At 39.4% G+C, this 13117-nt stretch overlaps 1 protein-coding gene across 2 annotated transcripts in view; it reads left to right on the top strand.

Annotated features, from left to right (window-relative positions):
• Window positions 1–13117, top strand: part of LOC149559253 (nuclear protein) — a 108909-nt gene that overhangs the window by 57982 nt on the left and 37810 nt on the right. The gene's annotated exons all lie outside the window — the stretch shown is intronic.

The following is a 13117-nucleotide window of genomic DNA, read 5'->3' as shown; positions in this document are numbered from 1 at the left end:
GATTTGCAGCTATCGTGATGTTTCGTCCCACAGCTTTCTTAAGGCAAGAGACATGAAAAACGTTATGAATACAGCTCCCCCCTGGAAGTTCTAGCTCATAGGCGACTTCACCGATGCGGTGAACTACACGATAAGAGCCATAAAATTGTGGCTTCAGTTTTTCTTTCCCCTTTTCCTTCAATGAAGATTTTCAATATGGCTGAAGTCTGAGATAGACCAAGTCGCCTACTTCGAAACTTCTCTTTATTCGGTGTTTGTCGGCTTATATCTTTTGTTGATTCTACGCTCGTTGTAAGTTTTCCTTCAAGCATCTTAGGATGTCTTGTCCCTTCTGAAGCCAGTCCCTCGCCCTTGGTGCACGACTGTCACCTAGTATTGTGTCGATGAATAAAAGGGGTCCGTACTTGTATAGTGCTTTGAAGGAGGTGCTATTCCGATGGGCATGTGGTAGGTGATATTGTAACAATATTCCCCGAGGTGCATCCATTTGACCCACGACCATTGTTGTATTGAAAAGTAGTTCCGAACGTAGCCTTCTAACTACTTGTTCACAATCCCCATCTCTCTGAGGGTGGTAACTAGTACTTGGCGACAATTCTGTTCCTGCCAACCGAAACAATTCTGTCGAGAAGATACCGATAAATCATTCATCCTGATCACTAACAATGTTTTGGGGTAACCCATGGAGATGAAAGACTTCTCTGAAAAATAGATCGGCTACTTGTTCGGCTTGAAAATCTGAGGGGATGGTAAAGTAATGTGCATACTTTGTCAGTCTATCAACTACCTGTTGTGAGGTTCTCACACCATCGCCCCAAATTCTTTGGAGACCCCTTTTTTTGATTGCCTCGGCAAATTTTTGGGTTGTCCAAAATGTTTTGAGTTTTGAAAATTTTTGAGCCTTGGACACCTTCAGGCCAGTGGGAGAGACACAGCTTATTTTCACCCGGTTCCGCTTGATTTTTCAGAGCAACCAATTTCATCCTTGGGCCGAACAATTTTAAAGAGCAATATTTGGCAAGATAAAATTGTAAATTTGTACTTAGACATTTTATTTTGAAAATCCGGATATAACTGTGTAAATTTGAATAATCTTTCAAAAGAAGAAATTTTGTTAGACTTAAGTTTTGGAAAATCTCAAATTATTTTTCTTTGGTGAAAATTTTAATTTTGTGGAAATGGGGCTAAATTGCAAAAATCGATTTTTGGCTCTAGAAGCAATTTTAGTTTATTTTTGTCAAAAAATTTCTAATTGGCATAACAAAATCGATTTGGAGAAAAATTGCAAAAATTGGCTTTAATAGATTTAAATTGCCTTGAAAACTTTTTGCCTTTAATGAAATTGGTAATTTAATATTTAAAAATGGCTTTTGGTTAGCCAAAATCTAATTTTAATGACGTATTAATTATTAAATCCTTGTTAAATGGAAATATTTAACATCTCCAAGGCATCATTTAATTTTTTTTTGCAATTTGGAGGTAAATGGCAATTTAAAAGTGCAATTTCCCTTTTGGCAAAATTAAATTTTAAGCTAAGCATTTAACTGTGGGCCTTAATTTTGTTTTAATTTTATTTTTTCTCTCCTCTAGGACCAAGTTGGCTGGCTTAGAGGGGTGGGAAGTTGGGTATAAGAGGAGGCCTCTCTCCCATTTCTTCTTCACATTTCATTTCTTCCTCTCCATGCTTAGGCGAATTTCCTTGGGAGCAGATTTTTGGTGAATGGCGATTTAATTTCAAGGCAGATTTTCTCCATGCTTAGGTGAATTTCCTCTTGGGACAGATTTCTCATCATTTGAAGACTTTGCAAAGGGGCAGATTTCTTCCATTTTTTGGCAATTTTTGCTAGAGCAGACCTGATTTGTGTGCCATGAGCTATTTGTGTAAGGGTCTGATTTTCTCCATTTAGGGACTGCACTTTTCATATCAGACTTAAGGCAATTTTTGTTGGGAAAGAAGACACATGAGAAAGTCTGATTTTTGCTTTGTGAACAAGGGGAGGATAGCATTAGATGTTTAAATTTCTGATTTGGAAAGGGTTTGAAGTTCTTAAGGTCAAGTCCTAATTCCGAAAAGTCGCCGTAAGATAATTGGTTAAGGTGAATTTTCATCATCTAGAGTTGCAAGGGGTCCTTAAGCTGACATCCTTCTTTCGTTCTAGTCTTAGGATTGCTTCCCTTGGTTCTACTTTCCTTCTGGTCCACCACTCTACCATCCCGTAATAAGGTGACGAGCATGGAGGATGTTAGTGCAAGTAAGAATCCCAAGCGGACAAACACTAAGAAAGACAAAGATGATATGATGCCCAAAATGCCCTTCTTCTCAAAAATGAAGAGAATAACCGACACCAATATCGGTACAATGGACATGATATGGATGAAAGAAAGACTAAAGGAAGGACAATCCCCTTTGGCAAAGAGGATATACAAAAGCGGAATTGTACATGCAGCTGCTTTTCCTCCTACATTGCCGTGTCCAGAGTTGATCATAGAGTGTGCATCCAGATTTGATCTAAACAGTAAATCCATTGTTTTTGGTGAAGGGAAGAGAGTGTTGCCCAACATTGGTGAACAAGCAATCGAAGAAACATTTAGCATTCCCCAATACAAGGGTATGATGGGTGTGATGATGGATCAGGCAACCAAATCATTTCAAGATAACCAAGAGGCCTATTTCACGCATCTAAAGCAGAATTGGATTCACGAGGGAAAGAAAGGTGTTAGCAGATCAACAAGGTTCACAATGGCAGATTTCAAACTAGAATATGGTGATCTTGTTGTTCTTCTCAGTTGGATCATGGGCCTAGCTCAAGGGATGCAATTTGAAAATTGGATGTACTTCTTCATTGATGAGATTGAAAAGGGGAAAAGGTTTGATTGGGCCAAGATCATAAGCGAGGGCAATTCTACACGGGCTCCTATCTGTTCTACCTAATTGCTAGATTGTACAAGAGTCTGGGACTAAAGGCCTTAGGAGAAGTTGGTAGTGGACCGGAAAAATATTTGGTACATGAATGCTATCCGCAGCTCCATTTGCACAATGACAAGGATTACAAGATATTTTGTGATGCTTTCGCCATGAAGACAATAAGGGTATTACAAGGGACACTTGCTAAGAGACTTTCACCGGAAGTAGAAGCAAGAATTAAGAAGTATGGGAGTTGTTTCATCCAATTCCCACAGTTTACATACATTAGAGTGGTAGGAAGTACAGTTTGTCCTAAGAGGCTTCCAAGATACCCACTCGACAAGGTAGTTTTAATGGAATTGGCTAGGCAACTTGAGCACTATGATAGAATGATGAGAAATGAAGGGAAAATAGGCGTTACATTCTCAATCATAATTGGCAATGATAGTTGCCCAAATTGGGCCTCCTTTGAAGCTACGGAAAAGGAATTAGAATGGTATCATCTAGAATGGTATAGAGCAAGGCAAGGATTTGATCCTAAGGGTCTTATCAAGGTGTCTCATGGAAATGAATTCAAGCATGTTCCCACCATAGAAGATTTTTGGACCAACGCCAAAGATGACTTTCATGTGAGAAAGCTAGCTTTCTCAAGGTTGTCAGTGAACATGATGAGGGCTATTAGATGGAGAGGCCTTGATATTCCGGATTAACTGGAGGATGATGGAAATGTGCTGAGAGAAGAGTATGATACAATAGAAGGAACATAATTGAATCCAGTGGATTGGGATGACCATCAAGATCCTTCTTTGGAGGCAGTCACAAGGGTAGTAGATTTACATACTGAGTCGTGGTATAATGAAAGACTAAGAAAGCTGCAAAGGTAAAGGATTCCCCTTACCTATGAGATGATGAAGCAAAAGGAGAGACAAGTAGAGTCAGTTGGGCAAAGGAATGAAGTAGCCGGCAATAGGAAATGATTAGAAACGGCAAGAAGAAAGTTTTGGAGGTAGAGAAAGGCAAAGAACATCCAGAACCTCCAACCAAGAGACAGCACGCATTGCCATCAAGAGAGAGTATAATTGAGGCTAGAAGCCAAGAGGTCGATTCAAGTGATAAAGGAGCCACGGTGGAGGTGAGCTCTGATTCAGAATCAAGTGGCTATAGTGAGAGCACTGAGTACTCCCCTCTCTCGGAGAACCAACAAGGAAAGGATATGGCAAAAACTAGTAGAGAAGAAGATGGACCAATCGACATCGAGGCCATTGGTGATGCTTTGTTAGTCGAACCGAATCCAGATTTGGGGAGATGCACTACACCATTATGGTTAAGGCAAATGCTTATGCCAAGACGCAAGGTGGTAATGGTCCATACAGTTGAGGACATCTAAGGGTTAATGGAAAAAGGTGATAGCAAGAACCAAAAGCAAATGGCAAAAACGGTGGCAAGGGTAATCATGAGCGACAGTGATGGTCACCGAAAGGTTCAGATTGCTATTCCAACAGTCAACAAGGCAGTGGATGAGATTGTGGCCCACGAATATGAGATAGTGGAACATAACTTAGGAAGGAATACAGATGATATGGAGTGTGAGGAGGTCCAGGAAGGTATAGCATCAATCAGAGAAAGGTTGAGGAAGGCAAATGAAAGAATAGTAAAGTTGGAGGTCAAGAACAAATATTGAAAAAATTGCCAGCCCATCCAACAGTTGCACTAGGCAACCCTTCCTCAAGACAGCGGGACCAATTTGGAAGAGATATCAGCTCAGCTACATGAAGTCAGGGATTGGATCCATGATACAATCCAAGATGGGCAAAATTTCTTGCCTTCATCTCGACATTCCAGTGATTAGTGGCTGTTAGAAACAGGTTTAGATTATTCAAAGAGGAGTGGAAAAGTTTTCTTCCCATCAGAGATTTGGCTATTCTTAAGCTACAGGCGTTCATTGGGCTACCAGAGGCATATCTGCAAAGGGTCAGGTTGGTTGATGAGAGAGGATTGAGTATAGTTGAATCTTGGTTTGTTGCATTGACTACTAGATTTAGAAAACTTGAAGAAATACATAATGAGATTGCACAGCACAGCCCAAGCGTCGACACTTCCATTTCAACCATGATGATCGACGTTGGGGTGGCACTTGATTTTGAGGATATCAGAGAAGAGGATGTCAACGAGACAGATTTTGGATCGAGGTTGGATGAGTTGGGAAAGGTTGCTATCAAGAAAAAACATTTAGGCACCCTTTACTCTCAGTGCTTTTATTGGATTTGCAAAAGAATATGAGAAGGATCATGAAAGGATACTACAAGCAGCAAGCAGTGTGGTAAAGTTAGTAGAACTCAGGGTGAAGCACACACCTTGTCCTCCTATGGAAGAAGTTAACGATAGGCTAGCTAAGTTCATTGTCTTAGCTAAGAAAATGAAAGAAAAGGGAAGATTTATATTAGAAGATCATTTGATGTAAGCCCAAGTGGCAATTTCTCTTTTTTCTAGAATAGGACAAGTGCCTATTTCTGATTGGCCACCATTTTGGTGCCTTCTCATTGGTTACCACTTTTTGCACTTTTTTCATTGGTCCATTGATGAGGTGGCATCTTCTCATTGGCCGATGGGGTGGCAACCCTAATTAGGGTTTTTAGGATCCAATCTGGATCGTTGATCTTGTTTTGATATCCACCGTCCATTGTATTTTTGGCCCCTATAAAAGGCCATTTGCTCTCATTTGTAAAGTGGTTGGAGAAATTGTTGCGAAGATAATACCAAAATTGCTCTCTTCTTCATTGTTGTGATTTGCATGTTGATTAAGAACATTGGGTGTTATTGCATGTTTTCTACTTCCACATAGATTTCTTTTCAATTTGTTGAAGAAAATTTCATTTCAAGTTGTTTAAGAAAGAGTGAAGTAGATGGATAGTTGTATGGTAGCTTTGGTAAATGTTTGATAGGGGTCAATACTAGACCACTAGCATCTTAGCGGCTGGTTGGGAAGCTTTGTGTGACAAACTAGTTTATTATTCCTTCGAATCATTGCACTTGTGGAAGTGAGGCCGTTGGTCAGCTCTCATTAGGTTCGATCCCCGTCCATTTGCTAACCTTCCATTCGTAGGAGTAGGAGTTGAATAGTGAGTAGTTGGGTAGTCGAAGTTTAGAGAAGAAAGTTAGAGAAGTTAAGTATCAGAACACATCCATTCACCTTCCACCACCACCGCTTTCCCACCAACATCATCATTGGCAGACACATCCTCCATCACCACCACCATCAACATTATCTGCCACCCGCATACTTCACAAACCCATCATCATCTCCATGATTCCACCAAAGTCCAAGTCATCCTTGAATGAATAGCGTAAGGCCGCCTACGTGATTACCAGCAAATCACATCGATAAATTGAGCGAGTATCCACAAGAGTAATGAACATTGGAGTTTTTCTTATATCCCATGAGCAATAACTTTTCAAGAGAGGAATTGTATGTTTGATACTCCATATTGAATATCCAATTACTAATATGTTATGTAAGTGATACAAAACTCGCATCAACACTACCACGGAGATATAGTCCTTCTCGTTCACCTTAGGGAGTACAATAATGAAGTCCATCAAGATACTTTCCCACTTCTGTTATGGTATAGGCAGAGGTTGTAGTAACCTAGCGAGTAGAGTATGTTCAAATTTGTTTTTCTAGAAGATTGCACACTCTCTTACATACTGCAATATGTCTCCTTTAAGACCTTTCCATGAAAACCTCTCCATGAGTTCTCTGTAAGTTTTGTGGAAGCTTGGGTGCCCAGCCAAGGGTGATTCGTGTATCTCCTTCAAGATTTTTTGCTTCAGTTTGGATTCAGGAACTAAGCATATTCGATCCTTATAGTAAATGATGTCACCACTTTTTACCTATCATCCTAAGTGTTGCCATCCATTAGCTCATAGGCAAATGTGTTTTTGGAATATTCCACCAACAAATGTGCTTTCCAGTCAATTGATATCTGAGTCAGTAGTTAGATAGCAGGTTTCCTGGACAAAGCATCTGCAACCACATTGTTCTTTCCCTTGACATATTCAATGTCAAAATCAAAAGCCTGAATCTTTCTTACCCATTTTTTTTGCCTTTCGTTCAAGTCCTGTTGCTCCAGAAAATATCTCAAGCTATTATAATCAGTACAGACGACAAACTTGGCACCTGCCAGATACTGACGAAACTTGGTTAGTGCATGAACAATGGCCAACATCTCTTTGTCATAAATGGAATATAAACACTCTGCTTGTGTAAGTTTTCGACTCTCATCTATGGGGTGTCGATCTTGCATCAGTTTCATGCCAATGCCTTCTCCAGATGCTTTACACTCCAGAATGAATGGTCGAGTGAAGTCAGGGAAGGTGAGTACTGGACACGTGCTCATTACTTCCTTCAACTTATCAAAAGTGCGTTGCGCCTTTTCATTCCATTGGAAGGAAACCTTTTTTGTCAGATCTATTAATGGTGTGTTGAGTCGAGAGAATCCTTTTACAAACTTCCGATAATAACTGTACAGTCCAAAAAATGCTCGCAACTCAAAAAGTGATTTTTTGGGGGGGGGGGGGGGGGGGAATCAAGGATAGCCTGAATCTTCTCCAGATGAATCTGAACTCCATATTTGCTGACAACATGCCCTAGGTACAATATTTCTGGCACACTGAATTCACACTTGGATTGCTTGGCAAACAAAGACCGATCCCTCATGATCCTTAGGACTTCATCCAGATGCTTCAGGTGTTCTTTTCATGTCTTGCTATAAATAAGGATATCATCAAAGAATACCAGTAAGTACTTATGCAATTGTTTGTTGAAGATGCGATTCATGCATGACTGGAATGTAGTGGGTGCATTTGTTAATTCGAATGGCATGACCAAGAACTCATAATGCCTGTAGTGATAACGAAAGATCGTCTTCTCCACGTCTTCTTCCCTCATGCGGATCTGATGGCATCCGCAACGAAGATCTATCTCTGAAAAATAAACCGTGCCATGTAATTCATCCAGCAACTCATCGATCCTCGGAATAGGATATCTATTTTTATCGTCTTTTTGTTCAACGTACGGTAGTCCACACACATGCGCATCATCCTGTCCTTTTTAAGCAATACCACTGATGATGCAAAAGGGCTAGAACTAGAACAAATCCGTCCTTTCTCAAGCAGTTTCTGAATTGTTTTTTCAATCTCATCTTTGAATTTCTTGGGATGATGGTAGGGCGTGGTTATGATTGGCTTGGCGCCTACTTCTAACTCGATAGTATGTTCAAACTGATGATGGGGGGGTATGCCGTGAGGAATGTCCATACAAATTTCATCATGAGCACTAAAGATATTTTGAAGATCGTCATCCTGGTGAGGTGTCCGTTGTCCTTTTACGGGTTCTGTCCAAACAAAATAGTGTGCAGCCCATGTAATGTCATCATGCTGAAAGATTGCCTCCATCCGATTTGCTGAAACTTCCTTTGGTCCCTCATTGGCCATTCTACATAGAACAACCTTCATCACATTGACAACAAAAGTGAAGTCCATTTGATTGAAGCTCTGAGTGTACTCATAAAGTGTCTCCATCCACTATATACCCAAAATAATCTCCATATCATCTAGGTCTACTATAAAGAAATCATTTGCCATAGTGTGGTTCACCATAATGATACTCAGTTGGGGAACAAGGTGAATACAAGGCAAGTGTCTCTCTGGCGACCTTGACCTCGAATCTTGTGTGCATCTCAGTAGGTAGACCTCTCCGTTTCACCAAAGATGACTTTATGAAATTTAGAGTGGCTCCACTATTGAGCATTACCATGACCCTTTGTCCTTGAAGGGTACATGAAACACAGTACACCTTGGTTTCCTGGCTAAGGCGATAGTTCCTTTGCGTCATACCAAAGTTGCAATACTCTCCATACAATTTAGATAAACCATTTTGGTGTCCTTATGGGGATGGTTGTCTTCAGAGGGTAGTTCTTCTTGTTCGTCCTCATCATCGGACACGACTTCAATGTAGTGAATTTTTCCTTTCCCAAGGTATCTATGCCTAAGTTCCCATGGTCCCTTGAAACATTATTTCTTCCTTCAGAGCTCTTATTTGGTAGCTTCATCCAATGACAACTTCTGCGGTAGAGATTTATTATCTTTGTCCCTCGGAAACACTGACGGTTTGGAATGTGAGTACCCTCGAGAGGATGACGTCGTTGATGATGCCATACTCCGAGCCTTCTTGATGGTCTACAATAGGGTGGCAATATTGAACCCTTTAACCCAACTCTCCAGTGGTTTTGTCAGTCAATCCATGAAAAACACTATCCGTCTTCTTTCAGAAATGTCCGTGACCAAAACATAGAGTTTCTGAAATTCCGTAATGTACTAGTCAACCGATTCAATTTGCTTCAGTTGTGCCAATTTTTTGAAATTAAGTTCCGGATCTTTACCATCAAATTGATCTATCAATCTCTCAGTGAATTCTGCATAGGTATTTATTTGGTCATACCCTAGTGTGATGGTGTTGTGATGCCACCATTCATGCACTACTTCCTCCAAGTGTAATGTCACAAATTTAATTGCTTCTTCTTCTGGCATAGGATTAAGCTGGAAGTAAGTATCGGCCTTCTTACCCATGCTTGCGCAGATATGGATCCGGATCCATCAAATGGAGACAAATTTACTTTACTCAACCTTCTTCTAAGATCATCGTTAAAATATCCTCAGTTTCTGCCTTTCAAATATCTCATTTTCAGATCTGCGTAGTCTTTGTAGGATATATCTTCCTCAAAATTCACATTCTTCTAGTCTTCTCTCAACTGTTCCTGAACTTCCTCAAATTTTCTCTGCTTCCATCCGTGTGGTGCCTCCGTCTGAGGGGGAAAAGATGACATGGAAGGTCATGAGCGTTCTAGATGGGGGTTTGCTTTACCTGACGCTGAGTCCGCATTGTGACCATTTTGTTCATTCGATACTTTATTGTCTAGCAATTTCTTGAGAGTTTCTTCCATGAGTCGCTGACTATCGTTGATTTGTGCCTGATTCCTCTCAAGTTCTCTTAGTAGCGCCACGAGTTCGACAGCCGTGGGTGCTAGTTCTTCCGCCATTCTATCAATCGAATGAGATCTTCTTCTCTTCTGGCTATAAACTCTCATTCACTATCCATAAGCTGGCAGGATTGAAGCTCTGATACCACTGTAATGTTTCCTTTGTCCTGTGTATTTGATTGCAAGTTACAGAATGCTGAATGGCGTACGAAAGGGGTTGCAGGGAGGCCATATGATATGTGATGAGGGTAATAGGGTATGTGATGACGGTAATAGGCAAGTCGTACGGTTAAGGCCATACATGGAGGTGAGATGCTAAGGCCGTACTGTAGGCTTGGTAGTGGCTGGATATGGATGCTGGCAGGAGGCCATACGGGGTGATTTCTGAATCTGGGGGTGTACGGTGATTGTAGACCAATGGAGAAGGGGGTAGAACGGATGCTGTGACAACAGAGAGATTTAATGCAAATAAACAAAGAGATTGAATTACTCAATACAAGAGAGTTGATCAAATTAAACACAATGGTTTTTCCAATTCGCAATATGATGGTGCTCCGATGTGCCAGATCTGAGCGAAATATTACAAGCGATGAAATAGGGTGAGGGTTGAATCCCACCGAAATTGGAATTAGCCAAGTAGGAAAGATCTTTCACTTCTGAAATGGCGAACAATAGAGAACTTCGACAGGAATTCGTAGTACAAAGAAAATAATCAAAATCACATACCTACAACTACTTACAAGCCATGCTTAAATACTCGTCGGGAAAAACCTTTTCGAGGGGAGTACAAAGATAGCGGACGACAACACTTACCAATGGAAACTAAAACAAAATTGGGTCCGAGATATACTAAATCAATCGGCCTATTAACAAAATTTTGATTAATAATTTATTTTATGATGGGGATATTACACATTCACCATGTACTCAAAATTTTTATAAGGTATTTGCACACACATTCTCATAATGCATACCATATAAACATCTATCATGCACAATATAATCTATCATGATCTGCATATCATAAGATATCCATCATCATAGAAAATTAAGTTATTGTAAGATCATCACCTTTCAATAACTTCTCCAAATACAATTGATAATCATTTGGAAGTCGTCACTTCCTCATGATGTACACAGAGGGTAGGTCCATTAAATCATGCAATCACATACATGGACTGTTGAACTCCCTCTGAATATCAATCATCTAAGCTGATCATCCAAAGTTATCTTTGAAAAAGTGTCAGACTCCCTCAAAATCTGATATCAATCTCCCTTTTTCTTCAAGAAAATACTCAGAGGAAAAGATCAAGGCAAATAGCTCTTATAGTAATGTCAGCTGACTGGATTGTCGTCGGTATTTCTGTAGCCGATGGAGTGATTGTCATCGGTGTTTCTGTAGCCGACGGGATGATTGTCGTCGGTGTTTCTGTATTCTATAGCCGATGGGGAGATAGTTTGTAACGGACATAATGTTTGTGGTCGACGGACTCCTTTAATAAAAATCACCTTTAATAATTATTCTCAATAATAATATTAATATTATGAAGAACACTAGAATTTTGATTCTATACTTGATTCATGATGAATTAATTGTATTTTAGATATTGTTATAATCACATCGATTATTTCTTATACTTAAATTAGTTTACCATATTTATAATAACAATAAAATAAAATTAATAACTCAAAGTATACCTCCTCTTATTTGGTTGATGGGTTCCTCTCATACATGTGGCATTTTTACATGCTACCCCTTTTGGTGACTTGGAATATCACAAGCGCTCGCCCTTCATTTAATATTTTAGTTCAATAATGCAAGGAAATTTTAATTTACTTACCATAATTTACCTTAGTATGCATGGGGTCTGATGATTGGATATTACTATTATAAGGACCACCCTAGACAGGTTAATGATCTTGGGCTTCAAATCAGTTGTCCACACGGTTTTCTTGTGATCGGCCTTACTATCCTCGTGTTTCGATTAATGGTGTACACAGTGCTTGTCCTTCCTCCTTCAAGATTGATTGGCTTCTCAAGACCAATATTGTTTCTTTTGTATAACTCTTTTGATGTGTATATCAAGTTTATTCTTCAATACCCTTTCCTATAAGATCTGTGTATGATTGGTAATCCATGACCTTGCAAATGTCATTGTGTTAAAACTCTTTTTTTCTTATCCATCCCTGTGTTCCTCATCCAATTGCCAAGTTGTTGTTGGCCTTTATATATTTTCCGCTTCTGACTCCTTTCATGTAAGATGCTCGATAAACTTGGCAGATAATGACGAAGCAAAACATGAGTTACAAAGCCTATATTCATGAGAACAAGCAGCCATTTCTCTTACATCAATTGGCTCATTACAAATTTTGACAACCCTCAAAATATGATGTGACGATTCACATTTGTGTAAATTCCTCCATTGAATCTTGGGAAAATGTTTCTTTTCCCGTACAACCAAGGAAAACACTTATTCTTTGCTGCGAGCTTTTCCTATCCCAAAAAAAAGAAACCTAAAGAAACCTATCACTTGGCTTGATGATACGTACCTTACACTTCTCTATTTCCAGATATTGTTCTTTCGCAGTCTTTAATTCCTTAATATCAATCTAAGTTCATCATGGGCTTCAAATTAACAGTATTGTCTTTGCTGCGAGGCCTGTTGGCGAAGATAGAGTAGTGCAAATTTTCTTGGATATTAGAGCAAAGGCCCACAAAAATGCTTCTCTTGGATGTATAATATCTTCGTTTATGTTTTTGCCAAATCAATAATTTGGTCTTTTCTTCTTTCTTACATTTGCAACCTGGCTCTGATACCATGTTATTTTTTTGAGGATTGCTGCAAATCTAATAGCACTGCTATAATGTTTGGAATGTGTTTTCCAAATGGCAGCGACCTCTTATTTATTGAGATTATATTAAGACGAGACATATCCCTTCATGGGACATGTCTATTTATTAAAATGATAACAACATAATTTTATATATATATAATTTTTTTTATGTAATTAACCACACACACACACACACACACACACACATATAGATCACATATATGTAACTTCAATTTAGTCTCATGAGTTTATCCAACTGAAGCCACCAAACATCAACAAATTTGAAGGTTATTTGTGCTAAAATATCAAGCAAACTGATTTTGAATGCTCTAAAACTAAG

This window comes from Cupressus sempervirens, chromosome 5 (genome assembly GCF_028749045.1).
Source record: "Cupressus sempervirens isolate cs-2001-9-10 chromosome 5, ASM2874904v1, whole genome shotgun sequence".
In the NCBI taxonomy this organism is placed as follows: domain Eukaryota; kingdom Viridiplantae; phylum Streptophyta; class Pinopsida; order Cupressales; family Cupressaceae; genus Cupressus; species Cupressus sempervirens.
This window is presented reverse-complemented; position numbering and strand designations above follow the sequence as displayed.